We start from the raw sequence: 19758 nt of genomic DNA on the forward strand, positions 1-19758 counted from the left end.
ATTTCTAAAGGACTTTGATTTTCTTAAGTCCTAATGCCATCTCAGGTTGAGAGAGAAAATATATACATATGTTCACACCATGAATGCTAAAAACAGCTAGGGAGAAAGTAAAAAATTCAGTGTTGACATAAATCCTGTTGGAAAGACTGCAAAAAGATAAGGGTTGTAATTTAAATCAAATTTTCTTGGTGTCTCAGTTCAGAACAACATGGTCATGACAAAAAGAAATGGGTCACATCAAAGAATGGGGTGGGAAGTGAATATTAGCTCAGAGCCGAAATAGCGGTCGTCCTTAAGGATGGTCATCACATGGCGCCATGATTAATTAAGGTATCTGCCAGTCATATGGGCTTGAATCATTGCTTTAGAAAGGGCAGAAAGCCGCTCTATTTACACAGGGATCATCCGCTCATATTCAGAACGCTGTCGCTACTTCTCTTGGCAGCCTCTGACTTGTTGGCAAAATGTCTTCAATTATGGGCAAACTGCCTAGTCTCGTGTCATCACAAACCAATTTGTCAGGATGTGTGTATTTGGAAAGCTTTGGAAACAAATATTTTACTTATTTTTAAAGGGTGGGGGGAAACCCTGTGTACATACAGTCAAAAATACCAAATTTTATGAAATTTCACTCTCAGATATTTAATAAAAATGCTTATGCCTTCCACAAGGCAAACAAACTAGAGAAGAAATATCTGTGTTAATGTTGATGTTAAATAGCTCTGTGGGTGTTTACAGAGGGATTGTGGAATGGAGAGACTAAAATATTTCTGCCTGAACCCCACATTGAAATTCATCAACATTACCATGGTCTTTCTTTGAGCACTGCCTCGGTGTCTTTTTTAAAAATCATTGTTTCCAGGTGCCTGGGTGGCTCAGTCATTAAGCGTCTGCCTTCGGCTCAGGTCATGATCCCAGGGTCCTGGGATCGAGCCCCGCGTCGGGCTCCCTGCTCCACGGGAAGCCTGCTTCTCCCTCTCCCTCTCCCCCTGCTTGTGTTCCCTCTCTCTCTGTGTCTCTCTCTGTCAAATAAATAAATAAAATCTTTAAGAAAAATAAAAATAAAAATCATTGTTTCCTCCCTACTTTGTGATAATAAGGGGGGGTTAAAGTGTTAGCTAAGATAATTTCTATTACGATAATATAAAGGTATAAATGATGTAAAGGTAAATATAACCATACAGGGAGTGTGGAAAAGAACCTACGGCAGCAAAAATAAAACAAAGGCCAATTAATGAAATAAAAGCTGAAATGAAGAAATACATTAACATTCTTCCGTTTTTCTTGCTCCTCGCCTTTCTCTTTCCCTGATATGCTCTAAGAAAAATTCTCGAGTTATGGGAACCAGTAAATAATTATTAGTACATAAATTATGTTGACGTTAATTCTGTTGCTCCTCCTCTATGGTTTTATATGTTATTTTAAGCTTTGAAGAAAACAGCTGCTTTCCTGTAAAGTTGATTGTAAAGTGAATGCCAATAAAACAAATGTGATTTTCCTATTAGATTTGGTCATGGAGTTTTAGAGTATTTGTCTGTTTGTGTGTTTACTTGTTTAATCCTTGTCTTCCCTGCTAGATTGTGACCTTCAAAAGGGTAAGGCCCATGACCTTTTCACTGCTATATTCCCAGCACTTGCAATAACAGTAAAATTCTTTTTTTTTTTTTTTTAAGATTTATTTATTTATTTGAGAGAGAGAGAGAGCAAAAGCAGGGGGAGGGGCAGAGGGAGAAAATCTCAAGCAGACTCTGTGCTGAGTGTGGAGCCTGACGCAGGGCTCAATCCCACGATCCCGAGACCATGACCTGAGCTGAAACCAAGAGTCAGCCGCTTACCGACTGAGCCACCAGGCACCCCAATGACTGTAAAATTCTTAAAATATTCTAAAAATATATTTTCAGTGACTCTTTAAGACCTGCTATTCAGAAAAAGTATCATCCAGTATAACACGTCTAACACTTTATAAAATATTTATTTAAGAGATCTATACTCACGTCATAATGAATATATTAGTATACCAACAGGGATCCACCTGCAGGCCACTGAATTTGCCATCAAGTTATACTTTTCCTTTTGCAGCATTTCAGGAGATGGTAGGACTTCTCCAGTTCTGGGCTGTCCCTTCCACTGTCTGACAGTTTGCCTTTCCCAGTCTGCTGTAGCGATTACTTTTTGTGCTCTTTAAGCTCCTAGAATGTATCCCCCCTCCTCTGTTTCATCTCTAAGTTTTTAATAACAAATAGAGCTGGATTGTGAGGATTCATTTCCTCGAAGGACATTCTACAACCTGGAAACTTCCCATGTTTGAAGCTTTTCATTTTTCAAAGCGAATGTGGATCTGCTGTTTCTACTCTTTGAATTTAAACCTCCTAGATAGACTTCTTACAATGAGAGATACTTACTCTTACATGGGTTTACAAAACGGAAGCAAAGAAATTAAGATGAAATAAGCAATAATGTGGGGCGCTAGAGGCAGAAGGATGAGGAGCAAAGACCAGGATAGAGTTGCTTTAAATTTCCCTCATTTTTATTCTTAAGAGGAATCACTGTATACTAATTAACAAATCTTGGTAGGAGCCTGAAAACATAGATATGTCTCTAATTTGTTTCAAGCATTTTGGATAAATATACAATATGAATAATATTGCCTGGTTTCACACAATCATTTCAGTTCCCCAAATAAAATGTTTCTTGCTCTGTGATGTGAATTTGAATAGATTTCATAGGATTCCTAAAACCTAGCTTTTTCAAGGTAATATTATTAATATTTCAAGGTAATATTATACTTTTGTTTGATAAGGATCATTTAACTTAAAGAAAATGGTGTATATTTTTCCCCCATGTGTCTTTTTATTCATTTCAACTATTAAGTCAACTCACAGACATATAGGCATGATTTTCTCAGAGCCCTGTTGCATGACCATACCTCCTGTTCTGTGCTTGTTTCCCGGCATTATTATTTTTTTATTATTTTCAGTTAGCCACTGTATAATACATAATTTGTTTTTGATGTAGTGTTCAATGATTCATTAGTTAAGTATAACACCCAGTGTTCATCATAGCTCGTGCCCTCCTCGATATGCATCACCCTGTTCCTCCTCCCCTCTGAAACCCCCAGATTGTTTCTCAGGGTCCATAGTCTCTCATGGTTCATCTCCCTCTCTGATTTCTTCCCCTTTGGATTTCCCTCCCTTCCCCTATTGTCCTCCATGCTATTGCTTATGTTCCACATATGAGTGAAATCATATGATAATTGTCTTTCTCTGCTTGACTTACTTCACTTAACATAATCCCCTCCAGTTCCATCCATGTCAATGCAAATGGTGGGTATTCATCGTTTCTGATGGCTGAGTAATATTCCATTGTATATATGAACCACATCTTTATCCCTTCATCTGTTGAAGGGCATCTCAGCTCCTTCCACAGTTTGGCTGTTGTGGACATTGCTGCTATGAACATTGGAGTGCATATGGCCCTTCTTTCCACTACATCTGTGTCTTTGGGGTAAATACCCAGTAGTGCAATTGCTAGGTCATAGGGTAGCCCTATTCTTAACGTCTTGAGGAACCTCCATACTGTTCTCCAGAGTGGCTGCACCAGCTTGCATTCCCACCAACAGTGTAAGAGGGTTCCCATTTCTCCACATCCTCGCCAACACCTGTTGTTTTCTGTCTTGTCAATTTTTGCCATTCTAACTGGTGTAAAGTGGTATCTCATTGTGTCCTGGCATTATTAATGGTGCCCATTTCACTTTGAAAAGTTTGGATGGTAACTTATATGGTCAGTTGATCTAGAAGGACTTTCAGAGCACCCGCCTCATACTTTGAACATTTCCCACTTTTCCCCACCTCTGCTTCTCAAACACCAAGCTTTCCTTTCTCATATATGCCACAGACACCAATATAGCGTGGCCATTATATCGTGAGACATAAAGGACTGGGAGCTCGAGCCAGACATCCTGGGTCCAAATCCACTTTGGCCACTTGCTGGCTCTGTGAGCCTCTCCACTGACTGTGTCAGTGTTCCCATCTCTACCTGGGCTATCAATAACTCTTCTTAAAAAGGCAGTAAAGTGTAGCAGTTCCAAGTCTGGACTTCGATGCCCAGCCGCCTGGGTGTGAGTCCCAGCTCTGCCACAACTTGGGGCCATCGGCGCTTTAAATAAGCTGACACGTAAAAAAGTTCTTCAAATAAAAGCCTGGCATGTGGAGAATTGGAAGGGATATGAGGGGAACTGTTGAGGTGATGATAATGTATATATTTCTAAAAATGTTTATTACTGAAGTGTAGTTGACATATGTTAGTTTCAGGTGCACAACATAGTGATTCAACAATTCCATACATAATAAATAAATGAAAGCCTGGCACATGGAAAGTGCTCAGTAAGTGTTCGTAACTGTTATTAGTGCTCTGAGAATTAAACATGATATCAATGCAAGTGTCAGACCTAACACACAGTCAGCGCTCAACAAATGAGATCTCATTATATTATTTGGTACTGGCCTGGCATGTCTCTGGTTTCTCTCTGTGCCTAACGCCAGCACTAATATATGCATCATAGATATTCTAAATATGTGTATACATGTGTATGTGTATATGGGCCCAGAATTAGACACTCTGAGCAGATATTGCTTTATATCTGCAAATAGATGGTTCAGAGCTGCCGAACTGCAGTTAAAACATCTAGCAAAATGCCAGCACATTTTGAATAAGATGCAAATATGAAATTCACTTGCTCTTAGGGGTGTATAAAGGCTTTGCTAAAATAGAAATGCAGAGAAGGGAGGTTTTATTTATCCTGTTTATTTGAAGTCAGAGCCAGAATCGTGATGGTTTAATGGTCCTAAATATTTCGCTGGGTTTTTCCAGGAGAGAGCGATTGCATTTATTTCTTGAACAGCCCATAGCTGTTTCCACGCATGAACTGGGAGAAATGTTATTTCTTTAGCATTCCTCGAGGATGGTGTAACTCCAGTGGAATATAAGCTCCTTCGGGGAATGAAGGACCAGACGGGCCTGTGACCCTCCTGTGCCTGGCGTAGGTCCTGCACCTGTCAGTGCTAGTGAGTGTTTGCTGAATTGAAGGGGGTCGCACCCCACCAGAGGGGGTCAGTCACTGCTGGATTTCAGTTTCCTTTCTTTCCATTTCTTGTTTACTAGGGACAAAGTTTAGTAATAAGTTTTCTTGGGGTGCCTGGGTGGCCCAGTTGGTTGAGCCGACTCATGATTTTAGCTCAGATCATGATCTCGGGGTCCTGGGATCGAGCCCCGTGTCAGGCTCTGTCTGCTTGAGGATTTGCTCTCGCCTCTCCCTCTGCTCCCCCGCCAACAAATAAATAAATCTTAAAAAAAGAAGTTTTCTTGACCTCACTAGGTGACACTTTAAGCAAAGTTTTCAACTTTTCTTTGTGCCAGCTTACATTTTATGGCTTGTAACATAAGGATCAATATTCTAGCACACATTGACTTCAGTCATATACCATGTGCCGCTCAATTTTCCTTTGAAATGGGGATTTTCCATTAACTTAGAAATAGGAGATCGTCACTAATTTGGCTTACGGTACTTAGAATAAAGTTATAAAGATTGCTGTGACATTTTTGGAAAATGACAAGCTGTGACAAGCATTAGCACCCACATTTATGGGTCCCCTCTTCTTCCTGGGGCAGCACATGCTCCAGAACTCTGAGAAGGGGGTCTTCTGTCTACAAGGTCCCTTTGATATCTCCCTGCCCCGTGGAAGTCAGCCTTAGGGCCATTGGGAAAAGCAGGTCAGACGTTGGACTGAGGAGTAGTAGTCCTTTCTCTTTACGTCCTGGAGAGCCTCACCTGTTCTGTTCAAGGAGATGTCCAAGATGTCCAGATATTTCCTAAACAAAGCCCAACCTTGGCTAATACAAATATGTCCTCTCCTCCAGTTTCTGTGTTTTGCTCTTGTTTAAAGACAAAAATACTTTCCTCCCCCTGCCCCCCCCGTACAAATGCAGAAGCATTGACAATAGGGTAGGGTCAGGCATAGGAAGGAGTGGGTCCCGGCTGCATGGGAATGCAAGAGAGGCCCCTGGCATGGTCTCAGGCATTCAGGGAAGGCTCCCAGAGGAGGCAGCATGCAGGTTAAATTGTCAGCATCTCCAGAACCAGGAGATTGGTTCCTGGTGATTTAACGAATGAAGTCCAGATACTCAAAGCTCCACTCAATCCATTCCCCATCCATATTTCTAGACCTTTTTCTTACTCTGCCCCCATCCAACCTTCCATGCCTATCACCATTCCCCTTGGTCTCCAAACACTTTGGGTCCTATCGATGTCTGCCTTCTTCTTCTCTGACTCATAAAGTCCTCGCCCTCGCTCAGGTCCAAGATTGCCAATCTACAATGCGTAGAGCAAACACAGGTTACCACTTCCGTTCTCTTTTTTCAAATCGACTTGAAGTTCCTGGAAGACCGGATCCATGTGTTAATAATACCCAGCACCATGGGTACAAAGTGATTGATGATGATGAACTTGAGTTAGCTGCTAAGCACTGGGCAAAATGTTTAACTTTTCTACACAGCAGAGTGCTCATTTGGAAAGCAGAGCTAATGATATCCATATTGAAAGGTTCCTTGAGGAACAAGAGAGAGAACGTGTGGCAGGTACCCGCCTGGTATGTGGCATTGAGTGGGCATTCGGGGGTGGTTATAATAGCTGTTAGCATGACTGATGTTTCTCATGCTGTATTCGGGATTTGTAACACTGAGCCAGTGTTAAGATCTTGAACCTCCTTCAGGCAGAGGTAGAACCAAAGCCTCCTGAAGCAGGATGAGACCTTCTATATCATGTGGTCTACACAGTTGATTTTTTAAAAAATTATGTAGTAGAGTCCTGGGATTCTATCTGGTGAGTAAGGATTTGGGGTGTTTTGTGTTGGTGTCCACGTGCCAGGGAAAATAAGCTGTGGTCGAGGAGAACGACTTTGCTAGGTCACGCCGGACATTAGTGGCCAGGACTGAATTTAGCACCCATGCATTTGTCATTCATTCATTCATTCACTCACTCATTCATTCATTCATTTTATTGAATATTGACAGCTTACTCGATATCACGTTGAAAAATATCCAGATTTATAGCGGCAAACAAAACAGACCTGGCTCCCCTGCCCTCACAGAGCTTGCAGTCTTGTGGAGAGGCAGATGATATATGAATAAATATTTCTTTTTTTCTTTTTTTAAAAAAGATTTTATTTATTTATTTGACAGAGAGAAAGAGAGAGGAGAGAGAGAGAGAGAACAAACAGGGGGAGTGCCAGGCAGAGGGAGAGGGAGAATCAGACTCCCCACTGAGCAGGGAGTCCAATGCGGGGCTCGATCCCAGGACCCTGAGATCACGACCTGAGCCGAAGGCAGACGCTTAACTGTCTGAGCCACCCAGGCGCCCTACGAATAAATATTTAAATAAATGTATGATCACTACACTGAAGCAAAAGGATAGGAAGACTGAGGAGAAAGGGTGGAGAACCTCCTTTTGACTGAGGGACCAAAAAATCCTTGTATACAAAAAGTAATGATTTAATGGCGTCTATATTAGTACTATAAAATATTTGGTCAATTCATGTGGTATATTCTTCATAGTTAATGTGTTTGACATTAGCTAATAGCTAATGCCCAGCTTTGCACAGATGTGTTGGGTAGCATGCATTTACAGTGGGCTAAATGCAGCATTTTTCAGGCTACTTGTATGTGAAGGTTTTTCACAGACACTGACATGACTTGAACATGGATTTCAAAATAACTGCAAAATCATGCAAATAATGAATCATGGAACACTACATCCAAAAAATAAATAAATAAATAAAAAATCATGCATAGGCATTGGACCCCACTGTGCTCTCTTCTCCGTAAACATCTCTTGCATTTACTTTCCTTCTCCAAGACTGAAGTCCGAGAGAACGCATCCATTGTAGGAGCTCTACTTGGTCTTTATGCAAACGGATTCCCAGGAAAGGAAAGTAAAAAGCAATAGGAGCAAAAGAGTAAAGCGCAAACATGAGCGCTTCCATTTCCTATCCTTAATTAGTCCGTTTGTACATTGTCTCTACACTTTGATCTTTTTTTTCTTCCCTCTCTTGATCATTTTTGCTCATTTTTTTGCTTGTTAAGACTCCATCGGAGGTTAGGTAAGAGCAGAAAGAGGAGAACGCAATAGACTCTTTTCCTTTTTATTAACAGCTCCTATAAAAAATTTGGTGGCCGAGAAGATTGAAGGTAAAATGAGATTATAATGACATTTATGAATAATGCCACTGACTTTAATTATGCCAAGTTCTGAGCAGCAGGGATCATTGAGACTGAGTACATTTGACAAGTTTTCATCTAATCTAGTGTGTTACAAAAGCAGGTTTTGATAAATAGCTATTTCCACTTTAAGGTATATAATTAAATAGATTTTGTAACATTATTATGATGACCAGTTTTTTTTTTAACAGTGAAAGCAGAAAGATACTAGGTGGGAGGATGGGGCAGGGGGGAGTTCTGAGCCCATCCTAACAACAGCCTTATCTCTGAACACATAACTGTAAACAGTCTCCATCAACAATTGGTGAATGGTGAATCAGAAGTGGTCACCAGCTGATGCGTCTCCCAACTTTGGCCACGCAAGGTAAGTTGGGGTTCAGTCCGATGGTGTTCAGATAATTCACAAGCTTGAAACACCATCTGAAGCCTCAGAGGAAAATGGAAATAACTTCAGTGTCCTTTTGTTAAGTATCCGACTGTGCTTTCCTTAGGAGTTGGTGGTGTGTGCACCTTAAATGGGACAGTTCTGTTTACCGGAATATCCACTCAACTGGTACATCCGTTCTCCATCCCCTGCAGGGAAACAGAACTTATTCTGCTTGCCAAAAGCTACAGAAGAAAAGCTTGGTGAAGCTATTAATTTTATATGGTAGAATAATTTTCATGAACTGCCTTAGAACTTGGTCTACCTGTGAAGACCATCGCATAATGTCATCTTGAGAGTTGATCTAGCTCTGAGACTCACTCCATCTTGAGCAGCCCCTTAAAATATTCCCAATATATTTGGAATGCTTACACATATTGTGAAACCTGCTTTTCATAATATGACAGTAATAAGTATTACTATTATTAGCACAGTGCAAAGAGCTTTGTATCCAAGAAACAACTTAATGCTCACATGAGGGAGGTACTATTATTTCCCCCATTTTAACCCTTTGCAGCTTGGAATAACTTTCCCGAGAGTTGGCCAGTGGGGTCCAGTCTCCAAAGCAGGTCTCTAGCGTATCCTTTATTCCCTTGCTGTTCTGACACCCTTAGAATAAATATGCTCTGGGCTAGGTGCTCCCCACTTCCCACCCATCTTTAGTAGTGGTGAGCTTCACTACTAAATCTTAATTTGGGGCGCCTGGGTGGCTCATTTGGTTAAGCGACTGCCTTCGGCTCAGGTCATGATCCTGGAGTCCCGGGATCGAGTCCCGCATCGGGCTCCCTGCTCAGCAGGGAGTCTGCTTCTCCCTCTGACCCTCCCCCTTCTCATGTGCTCTCTCTCATTCTCTCTCTCTCAAATAAATAAATAAAATCTTAAAAAAAAAAATCTTAATTTGTGGGCAATGCATTCGTACTCTTCATGCCTCTGATTTCCTATCCAGAAAGTGACAACTGCCCTTTATATAGCTCAGTATTATTATTTTATCATCATGACACAGATGAATGTGATACAGACTTATAGCAGTATAGATTTTGCTGGCCAGGGATATTGAAGGCAAATATATTTGGACTATATCCGGTGTACATTGTGTGTGCAGCTGTGAGCCCTTCTGTGTTTGCCAGATTCCCAGTTAGGTAAGATACTCAAGGCCATGTAAAAATAACTAAAAGTTATCTAAAGAACCAGATTATTTTAGTATTTCTTGTATCTTCATTAACCTTTTCCTTCTTGCTAGGATTATGTATTTGATTTTTCTCTCGGTATGGTTTCTTTCTTAAGTGGCCCCTCTGCTTTGTCAAACAGTACATGATCACATAGTTGGATTTTATTGATTCGTGACTGTGTCTTTATCTCAGTATATTTGGTACTATAAACTTTTTCTTCTAAAATATTTTCAAGTTTTTATTTATTTATTTATTTATTTATTTATTTATTTATTTATTTATAATATTTATTTGACACAGAGAGAGAGACAACGAGAGAGGGAACATAAGCAGGAGGAGTGGGAGAGGGAGAAGCAGGCTTCCCGCTGAGCAGGGAGCCCAATGCGGGGCTCGATCCCAGGACCCTGGGATCATGACCTGAGCCGAAGGCAGACGCTTAACAACTGAGCCACCCAGGCATCCCTAAAATATTTTCAAGTTTTTAAATCTAATACGCTCTGAAAAAAATTGATTAAAAGGCATATTTTCTGGTTGCATTTTTTTTTAAACTACTGGTATTTAATTGTGGTAATAATTGCTACACTGGCAAAATTTTGGTGTGTGTGTGTGTGCAAATGGTAATTGGAGACTAATGTCCATTTTCTAAACATAAATTTTCCAGAGAAATGGAATTATTATTTGCTGCTAAGAATGTCACTTAAAAATACTATTTGAATAAGGAGTTATCAAATACTCCATTGTTTCTTTCCCCAATTATTAGTGAGCTGCTACCCCAAACTCCTTAAAGTTACAAGAATGATTTATAAACATCATTTAGATTTACTATGATCACTTACATTTCATAAAATAATATTTCTTTACAAATATAATTTTTTTATTTACTTGCCAAACATGCCATTTACTAATATTGGTACATTTCTGCTTTATCTGTTAGGTCCTATGGCAGAAGGGTCTGTCTGCCTTTATTTCATTTTGAAAAATGTCATGCAGACCAGCCATATCAGTTGGTGGTGATCTTTCTTTACGTTTATTAAGAGCCTTATTTCTGGGAAATAACTTACTTTTTGGTGCCACATGCTTCAAGTTTCAAATAAATACCATCTGAAGACTTTCCCATTTGTGCCTTAAGGGCTGGTGGGGCTGGGTTGTGATGGTGGTAGTGAGGGGGTGGAGGTGAGGGGGTGAGAGGTGTGACCCAACCAAAAGATCACCTGGATTCTTGATGTCACTCAGTGTCCTGGATGCCACTGTCTAGTTAGCCGGTAAGTAATGGAGAAGGATATTTATCATACAGATGGTTCTTTACAGAATCAGCATTCTCTCAACTGTAAGGTTGTTGATTTTTAGGATTAATTAGTAGGGTTATTAATCCAAACAATTAAATTCTCTCCTAAGAGTACAGCTGTCTGATTAATTAATCTATTAATTAATCAGTGGCTTCTCCAGATGTCTGTTGAGATACTGTCCCTTGAGCACTGCTGAGATGTGTTTTCAGACCATGAATTAATCCCTTTCACTTATTCAACTTTACAGTAAAAGGAGACTATTTATTAAGAGAGCTTGTTGTGGGTTTGCTGTGAGCAAAAATCTATTTGTAATTATTTCAGGTATCCTTCTCACTCACGTATGTGACACACTTCTGTGTCATGAATTGATAACGTTTGATAAAATCTTAATAGCTTTTCAGATGCATTTCCTCTCACCATTCTGGAAAGTGTACTTACAAATTAAACATTTCAGCTCAAAAGAGAAGAGTCATCACATTCTAAAACATGATTTATTTATTTCAATAAAGCAAGAAAATTATACCAATATTTCTAGTCATATAAATTTCATGACCTGTTCGAGAGCCACTGTTTTTGAAAGGCAGAACTTTGTGTGGCAAATTCTTTCTTCCTGCATCTTGCTTCAAGCTCATGTGGGACTCTAGGTCCCCTGAACAAGTCCTTCTGTGGTGATATTTGGGAACCCCCAGGAAGTCATTGTCTAGTAGGTTAAGAAGTGATTTCCTCCTCTGGGAGGAAATCTGGTCACCTAAATACCGCAGACATAGAACGACCTTCTCTCTCCCCTGCAGGCCACCCAGCACTTCAGCCTTACTTAGCCAGTCCTTCTTTTGATAGCTGTCTTCTTCCTGGAGCCATATTACTTTGGCTGGATTATGCCAAGCTCTTCAGCAGAGCCTCACCACTCCACTGATACAGTAGAGTCCTTGAGGTGACGAAGCTGCAAGGTATTCTTTTGAAAAGTGAGAAGAATGATTCTCTCCCCACTCTTTTTGTGTGTGTGTGTGTGTATGTGCCAATATAATATAGCAGAACACAACATCAATTTTACAATCAGAAAGACCTGAATTTGAATCATTCATCAAGCCAATGTCTACATAGATTAAACAAGAGGATGGTGATGATGATACTGACTTCACAGAGTAGTTCTGAGATACTGCACTTGAAAGACTGAATGTAATCCAGGCTTCTCCTTCAGGAACCCAGCCCTTGGATCTCCCAGCAGAGTTAAGAACACTTCTGTACATCAGATGTATACATTCATTCATTCATTCATTCACTCATCAGTTGGTACTTACTATGCACTCATTATGTGTCCAAGACTGTATTGACTTATGTCTTGAAGGTGTGTTCCAAGCACATAGGATGGAGAAGAAGACAGGAGAGAAGAAAAAGCTCTGGGCAACAGTTGAGGCTATGGACCCATTTGAACTCACCAACATGATTGTGTGCACATTAAAAAGACAAGAGTGGAGCATGAACCTCTGGGGAACAGAAACCATTAAAGGGAGAGCAGAAGGACAGTTGTCAGTACTGAACATGGAGGAGGTGTGATCAGTGGAGTGGGAGGAGAACCAGGAGAGGGAGAAGAGCCACAGTGGGTGGTGTCACAGAAGACAATGGAGGAGTACCCCAAGGAGCAAGTGGACAATTTGACAAGTGGATCTAAGTATCTCTTGGCTTGGGCAAGGCTAAGACATCGGTGACCTTGATGGAGTCATGGCAAAAAATGCCAAATTGCCATTGGTGGGGAGTGAAGAGGAAGGAGAAAATATAGATTTCTTGAAAAAAGCATGGGTTTGAAGGGAAGAAGGCAATAAAGGAGGCAAGAAGTTTTAAGGCAGGTTCACTTTTTAAGATGGAGGAGACTGAACATGTTGTGATATGTTCCAGATAGTTTTACTTGCCAAAACAATTTAAAATTTGCAGTGAAATGAAGTTTCAAAAACTATAAAAATGGAAGTTAATCTGTCACTTCCATTTTAATTATTAAAGTTAGGCATAAATTCTAGTATAATATAGCTCTAGTGTTTGTCAGAAATGGAGGAGAGATGCATTATTTGAATTTTTTTAATGCTCTTTTTTCCAGATTAAACCTGATATTTTGACTAGTGAAATACTTTGGACGAAGAAGAACCAATCCAAACACTTTCTTGTGAACATCTCTGATGCCTCAACATTCAGTTCAGTTGTTTCCTTCCCAAGTAAGCACTCAAAGCAATGAGAACCAGACCCATTGTCAGATCGCATTTCAGTCAGTTTCTCTCATCACAGGAAATTTGTGAAAATGAGCACATCTTTGCCTGACTGCTTGGTAAAACTGAAAATCCCACCACATACATCAAGCTAGGCCTGGACTATTTCTTTCAGTCATTTGTTTAAAGGCCTTATTTCCATGTATTTTACTAGACTGGCCTGACCTGTGAGGCAACAACGGATGATGAACCCAGGGGGCCTCCCGATCCTTCCCCCTGCTTGGGTTTTTTTGAAGTCTTCTATTTTTTGGAGGGAGAGCCACTCCGATTAGCAGAGAGTGGAAGTAAAGTGACAAAGGGATATGGACTCTTCCTCTTCACAGTATGGCTAGAAGTGGTGCTATGGAGTCACCTCTGGGGTCCTTGAGAAGCTCTCTTAAGGCAGGGAGAGCCCGGGGGAATGGCCCCTCTTGGATGCTCCATCTAGCAGTGGACTGTAATGAGTTTTGCAGTGATTCTCCATGATCCCTCCTTTCTAGGTCTCTCTGCTTTCACTCCAACCCTGCTTTGCAGAGTTCATCTATGAGTCAGTGTGTTCCTGCATGGGAATGAACCAAGAGTTTATAGCTGGGGTTGCCAAGCTTTTCTTTCTTTCTTTCTTTTTTTTTTCTTGGATTCAGACAGATTCGCTATTCCTTGATAGATAAAGGAAGTAACAAACTGAGAGATGATTAGCCCCCCATTTCCTTCTTTTTGGGGAGTTTCACTTGGAATTCCTCCACCCCACACCTTCCTCCCCCCACACCTCCCATCTAGCTCAAAGCACTCCCTGCCCTCAGGTTTGTCTCTCTTTCTCTTTAATTTCAACATTAGATGAATAAACATATCTATTCTCGGAGTACATTACTTTTCCCCACTTTCCTTCTCCTCATTTAGAATCCTATGTTTTGACATGATTTATCATGGGTTGTCACCCCTGATGATTAGAAAAGGCACTAATGAGATAGAGCTTGTCAAGACTTGATCACAGGGTCTCTATGTTCTGTGGGATGGTAATAGGACACCTTCGAGAGACTTGGAGAAAACAGAAAGTGTGAGAACAAATTATGGATTCTTGTGGATGAGGGCAGAGGTGAGGTGAGGCTCCTCCAAATCAGAATTCCTTAAGGAAATCAAATACTACCATAGCAGCTCTGTTCTTGACAGAACTGTTCTCTGTAAACAGTTCACCCAGTGATAAAGGTGAAATGCTAAAACTTAAAACAAGCTATTCACAAGACCAGAATTTTCAAAAATAGATGTGGGTGTTTCTTGCTGTGAAGATTGTTTTATTTGTATGATAAACATAACGTGAAAAACCGACAGATCGATCAGTTTTCCATAGGTTTCATGTGGAATGCATGAGCTAACCCCAGACTGATGAGACTGAATTTACGGGCTCCTCTGACAGGATTTCTTGTTTAAGATCCAGCTCTTATTCTGGATCATTGTGGTGTAGCTATCAAGTTGGCAGCAGTTCATTAGGAAATGAGTATCCAAAAATAAACACATCGGGAAATCCATCAGGTTTCTGCCATATGAATTTACAGATTATAGATTTACAATATTGTACATACACTGAATGCCATAAATTGGAAATCTTCTGTTGGTCTGCATGCAACTATTTCGTTCAGATGCTTAGATAATCAGGTTCTTTTTGTATCCAGAACAACTTCTCTAACTCAGGTAAGAACTTACTTTAGTGTAAAGCTTATATTCAACCATAACTTGTAATTTATTATTAAAAAAAATACCATTGGACATGTGTCTGTTTAATACTGTTTTTAGAGAGAACTTCGGTACATCCAAGGACACACTCCAAACCTTCACAATTGAACACACGTCCACATTTTATGAACATAAATTTACCTTAGATTATAATCCTCAATCTTTGTCATAAATCAGAAAACTCATTAGGAAGGTATACAATTTTTTAAATTAAATAATTAAGCTAATGCATTGTTTTTGTCTTGCGTTACTGTTATCCTAGTCTCATACAGTACTAAAGGATTAATCATGGTCTGTTGCTGGTCGACCAGTGGATTTGACACAGCTAACTCCACTGTGAATGTGATTATGCATTTCAGAATTTTCATGAAGAAGCAGCTGCCAGAAGGAACATGTGCTAGGGAGTGTTCATATTTTATGAAAACTATCTTGGTCCATTGCCTCCTTCCCTTGAATTAGCACTCAATTATCCTAAAGGAAGAGGCTGAAGACTCAGCAGAGCTGGAAGATAACCTCCAATCTCGTTAGCCCAGCAGCAGCTGCCCGGATTTGCTCGCACCAAATTGCAGCACCTCGTTTCATTTGTGCTGTCTTACTTTGTAAAAGACACAAATGTATTTTACATTTTTAAAATGTCTTAGCACAGATTGAGTGCTACATAACAGCCTGAAAACTGGTAAAAATCTCTCACTTAGGAAATATCTTTCATACCCATTTGAGATTGGACAGGCTAAAGGCTGCATGCTCTCTCTCTCTCTCTCTTTTTTTCCCTTAACTTCTGGACTGGAAAGGATGACAGTACCATTAGTTCTGTAGTTGTTTTTTAATTATACTAACCTATTTTTTTTTAAATTATGGAGATAGTCAATTAGGTCATATTTGGGAGGTGTGTCTTCCCAATGTTTGAAGGGATTCTTGTGGAAACAAGCATAATCACAAAAAATTGTCACCCAGTAGAATAAGAATAGTTCCAGAATAAGGTAAATTATTAGGTAATTAAAAATAGAGAAAGAGAAGAGAAATATTTGGTCACAGATACTGAAACAAAATGGTGTGGCTGGGGCTGTGGGGGGTTCTGAAATCATGTGATTGAACAGAACTACTGGAAAAGAGGCTACATTATTTGAGGCTGATAAGCATCAACCAGAGTGCATGTAATGGAAATACATTTTCTAAGTATGAAACAAGTTACGGTGCTATAATTTTAAAGTCACATAAATGTAAAGATGAAATTGAAAGATAAGACTGCTTAAGTTCAAGATTCACATTCTTTAAAAAAGAAACTGATCTTATGTTTCTTCCTGGGGAATTACATCAGATATGTTAACCGAAGTGATTTCTAGGTGATTACAACAGAAATTAAATTGAGTTTTAGGGAGGAAAAGATCGTAGGTTGTTAATAAAACAGAGTCTCTTGTCAGCATAATTTTAGGCCCACTGATACATGACCCAGGCAATGTAATATTTTTAGTGCTCTATACAATCATTCTTTTGTGTGTGGAGGTCTATATATAGATGTTAATATAAATTTATATTGACAAACGTAGAGATATTGTTCATTAGGTTTCTGGTTTTAGCCTGTCTTTTTTTTATTAGAGTCAGGAATTCCCCAAAGGCAATCCTGACTTTAAAACTACAGGAATCCAGGGGCGCCTGGGTGGTTCAGTCGGTTTAGCGTCTGCCTTTGGCTCAGGTTGTGATCTCCGGGTCCTGGGATGGAGTTCCCCATCAGGCTCCCTGCTCAGTGGGGAGTCTGCTCTCTCCTTCTGCCTCTCCCCATGTTCTCTCTCTCTCAAATAAATAAATAAATAAATAAATAAATAAAATCTTTAAAAAAATTAAAAAAAAAACTACAGGAATCGAAATCAAGATCTCAAAGATCTGCAACTCCTGTGTTAATTGCCACATTATTCACAATAGCCAAGATATAGAAACAACTTAAGTGTCCATCAGTGGATGAATGGATAAACAAAATGTGGTAGATACATCCAATGGAGTATTATTCAACCTTAAAAAAGGGGGAAATCCTACAGTATGTGACAAAACGGATGAAGCTGGAGGACCTCATGCTAGGTGAACTGGGTGGATCCCAGAAGGTCAAACACTGCACGATTCCACTCATGTATGGTATCTAAGATAGTCTCATACTCATGGAAGCAGAGATTAGAGCCGTGGTTGCTGGAGCTGGACAGAGGGAGAAATGGCAGCCGCTAATCCATGGGTATAAAATTTCAACCGTGCAAAATGAAGAAGTTCTAGATCTGTTGTTCAACATCATAACTATAGTTAAAAATAGTGTATTGTAAACTTAAAACTTTGTTAAAAGGATAGGACTCAAGTTAAATGTTCTTACTACAATAATTAAAAAAAAAAAAACCCTGCAGGAATCAATGTTTCAAATTTGCTCTAGTTAGAAACTGACAATAATATGTAGATTGAGTTGAGGGAATAATGAACGCTCTCATACCCCCATGGCTGAGTGTCTCCGTTGCTGTCTGCTCTTTGGCGCTTTGGGGACCCAGCAGGAGTGTATGACTTACTGTGTCACAAAACTAGTTATGTGGAAAGCCAGGTCTGGGATACAGGTTTCCCAATTCCCTGGCCAATATCTTTCCACTAAGCTGTTGTACAAAGATTTCCGGTAAATGGACACTAGGCGTATTTATGAATGGAGCAAACCCATTTGATATGATAAACTACCTTGCTGGGAGGTGGAGGTTTCGATTTTCCTGTGTTTACAAAGGAATTGAAAGCTGGACAGTAGCTTATGAAGCTGTATGTATATATATCATTAGGCCTTAGTTTTCCATAGTGGCTAGATTAAAATGCACAGGTTTAAATTTAACAGCTTTGGTTCTTAATCTGGGGTATACACTTAATATTAGAAAATAATGTTTTGTTTCTAACATGAAGATGGACAACTGGAGAAATTTTGGTGGCTTAATGAAACCACCAAAGTGACTTATGCCAGACTGACAAAATTGCTTTTTACATAATACGGACCCACTGGTTTTTCACTACATGATGCTTAAATCTCTGCATCTCAACTTAATGCTTGTGATAGTGCTTAGATCATTTTTAATACTGCCCTTAATTTTTCCTACTATAAAGTCCTGGCAGTTCCTGGTGAATAGAGTTTAAAAAGACAACACAAGTGTTCAGCAGTTGGTATGATATTGTGAGGAAATTATGCCCTTTTCCCCCCACCAAGTAAATCTGAGCCAGGAGATAGTTTCCCTGTTAGGTTAAGTGCTATGTAATTACAAAATTATTTTGTATTAAAATTAAAAGAGGGGGGAGAGACAGTTGGCAAATTTGGGGAGTTTTGAAATACAGGAGACTCTACCAGCAGTATTAGATGGGGATCCAATTTCAATTCTGGTTTTCAAGAAGGGAACTAGTTTTGACTCGTCTTGCCTTGAAGTGCCAAGGATCCTTTACTCAGCTTGGTTGGAAGAATTCTTTTGATCCTCTGACACGTTGACTTAATTAAGCTTCAGCGTCATGGAATTTGTGAGCCAAGTTTGGCAGATTAACCGAATGAATTCACCTAGTACATAATTGCCTTAAGGATAGCTTCCCATGTAGGTCTACAATAACTTTTGTCCACGTGTGCTGATGTTAGGAAACATTGGAAGACTGGAGCATGGAGAGTAGGAAAGTTATTTAAGCAAGCAAGCAAACAGATTTATAATGGGGAACTTAAAATGTTTTGCTAGAACTTCTGAAGCTCTAAACTGTGGTCAATGATTTATATCTTGTGTGGGATAAAACAGACCCTTGACTGCTAAAATATGGTCTGGTTGCATTTCCACATTTAAGATTTCTCTGACACTATCTTGCTGTCACTCTCAGGGTTAGGTCAATGTCCTGCTCTTATTGCTGTTTTTAGCAGCATTTTTAATTTTATAAAATGTATTGGTAGGAATGGATGGTGAAGAATCTGTAAATCATCTTTGCACTTTTAATCCTATTCTGGAAACCAAAGAATCATGTAAGCTACTTGAAATAGAAATATTTTGTCAGATTTTTTCTTAATAAAGCAACTTATAGAAAATGGGGTGAACATGAAGGATGTTTTAAAAAATATTAACTCATTTTTAAAAATCTGTTAAAATTCATTAAAATCAACCATTTACCCCTTTATGTTTTCTTAAATTCAACAGAATTTATAATAATTAGATTGCAACATTTTGCAACTTTATCAAGCAATAATCTAAGATGGAATGATGAGTTGAACCCCAAAAATAAAAAAATTAATTAATAAGATTGTATCTGGTTCTGGGCAAACATACTTTAAAAGGAGAAAAATAAATTCTTCTTTTGAACAGAGAAGCCAGAATGGTAAAGGGAAGAAAATTTTTTCCCCATGAGGGATGTTTGAGGCACAAGAATATTTATCATAGAGAAGACTCGAGTCGGTCTAAGGCTATGTCTTCCACATAGTACATACACAGCTAATACTTATTGAATGTCTGAATGAATCACAGGGTTCAAATACTAGGGGTATCATCCTGTGAAAGCGGAATTAGATTCTGTTTGGTCTCATAGATGGAATTATGACCCACTTTGCTGAATACAAGGAAGAACTTTCTACCTCCCAGCTATTTAAAGGAGGATGGACATCCTCTCGGATGGGTCTGCTG

The sequence above is a fragment of the Leptonychotes weddellii genome, chromosome 8 (assembly GCF_054177405.1).
Source record: "Leptonychotes weddellii isolate Sample4059 chromosome 8, ASM5417740v2, whole genome shotgun sequence".
Taxonomy (NCBI): domain Eukaryota; kingdom Metazoa; phylum Chordata; class Mammalia; order Carnivora; family Phocidae; genus Leptonychotes; species Leptonychotes weddellii.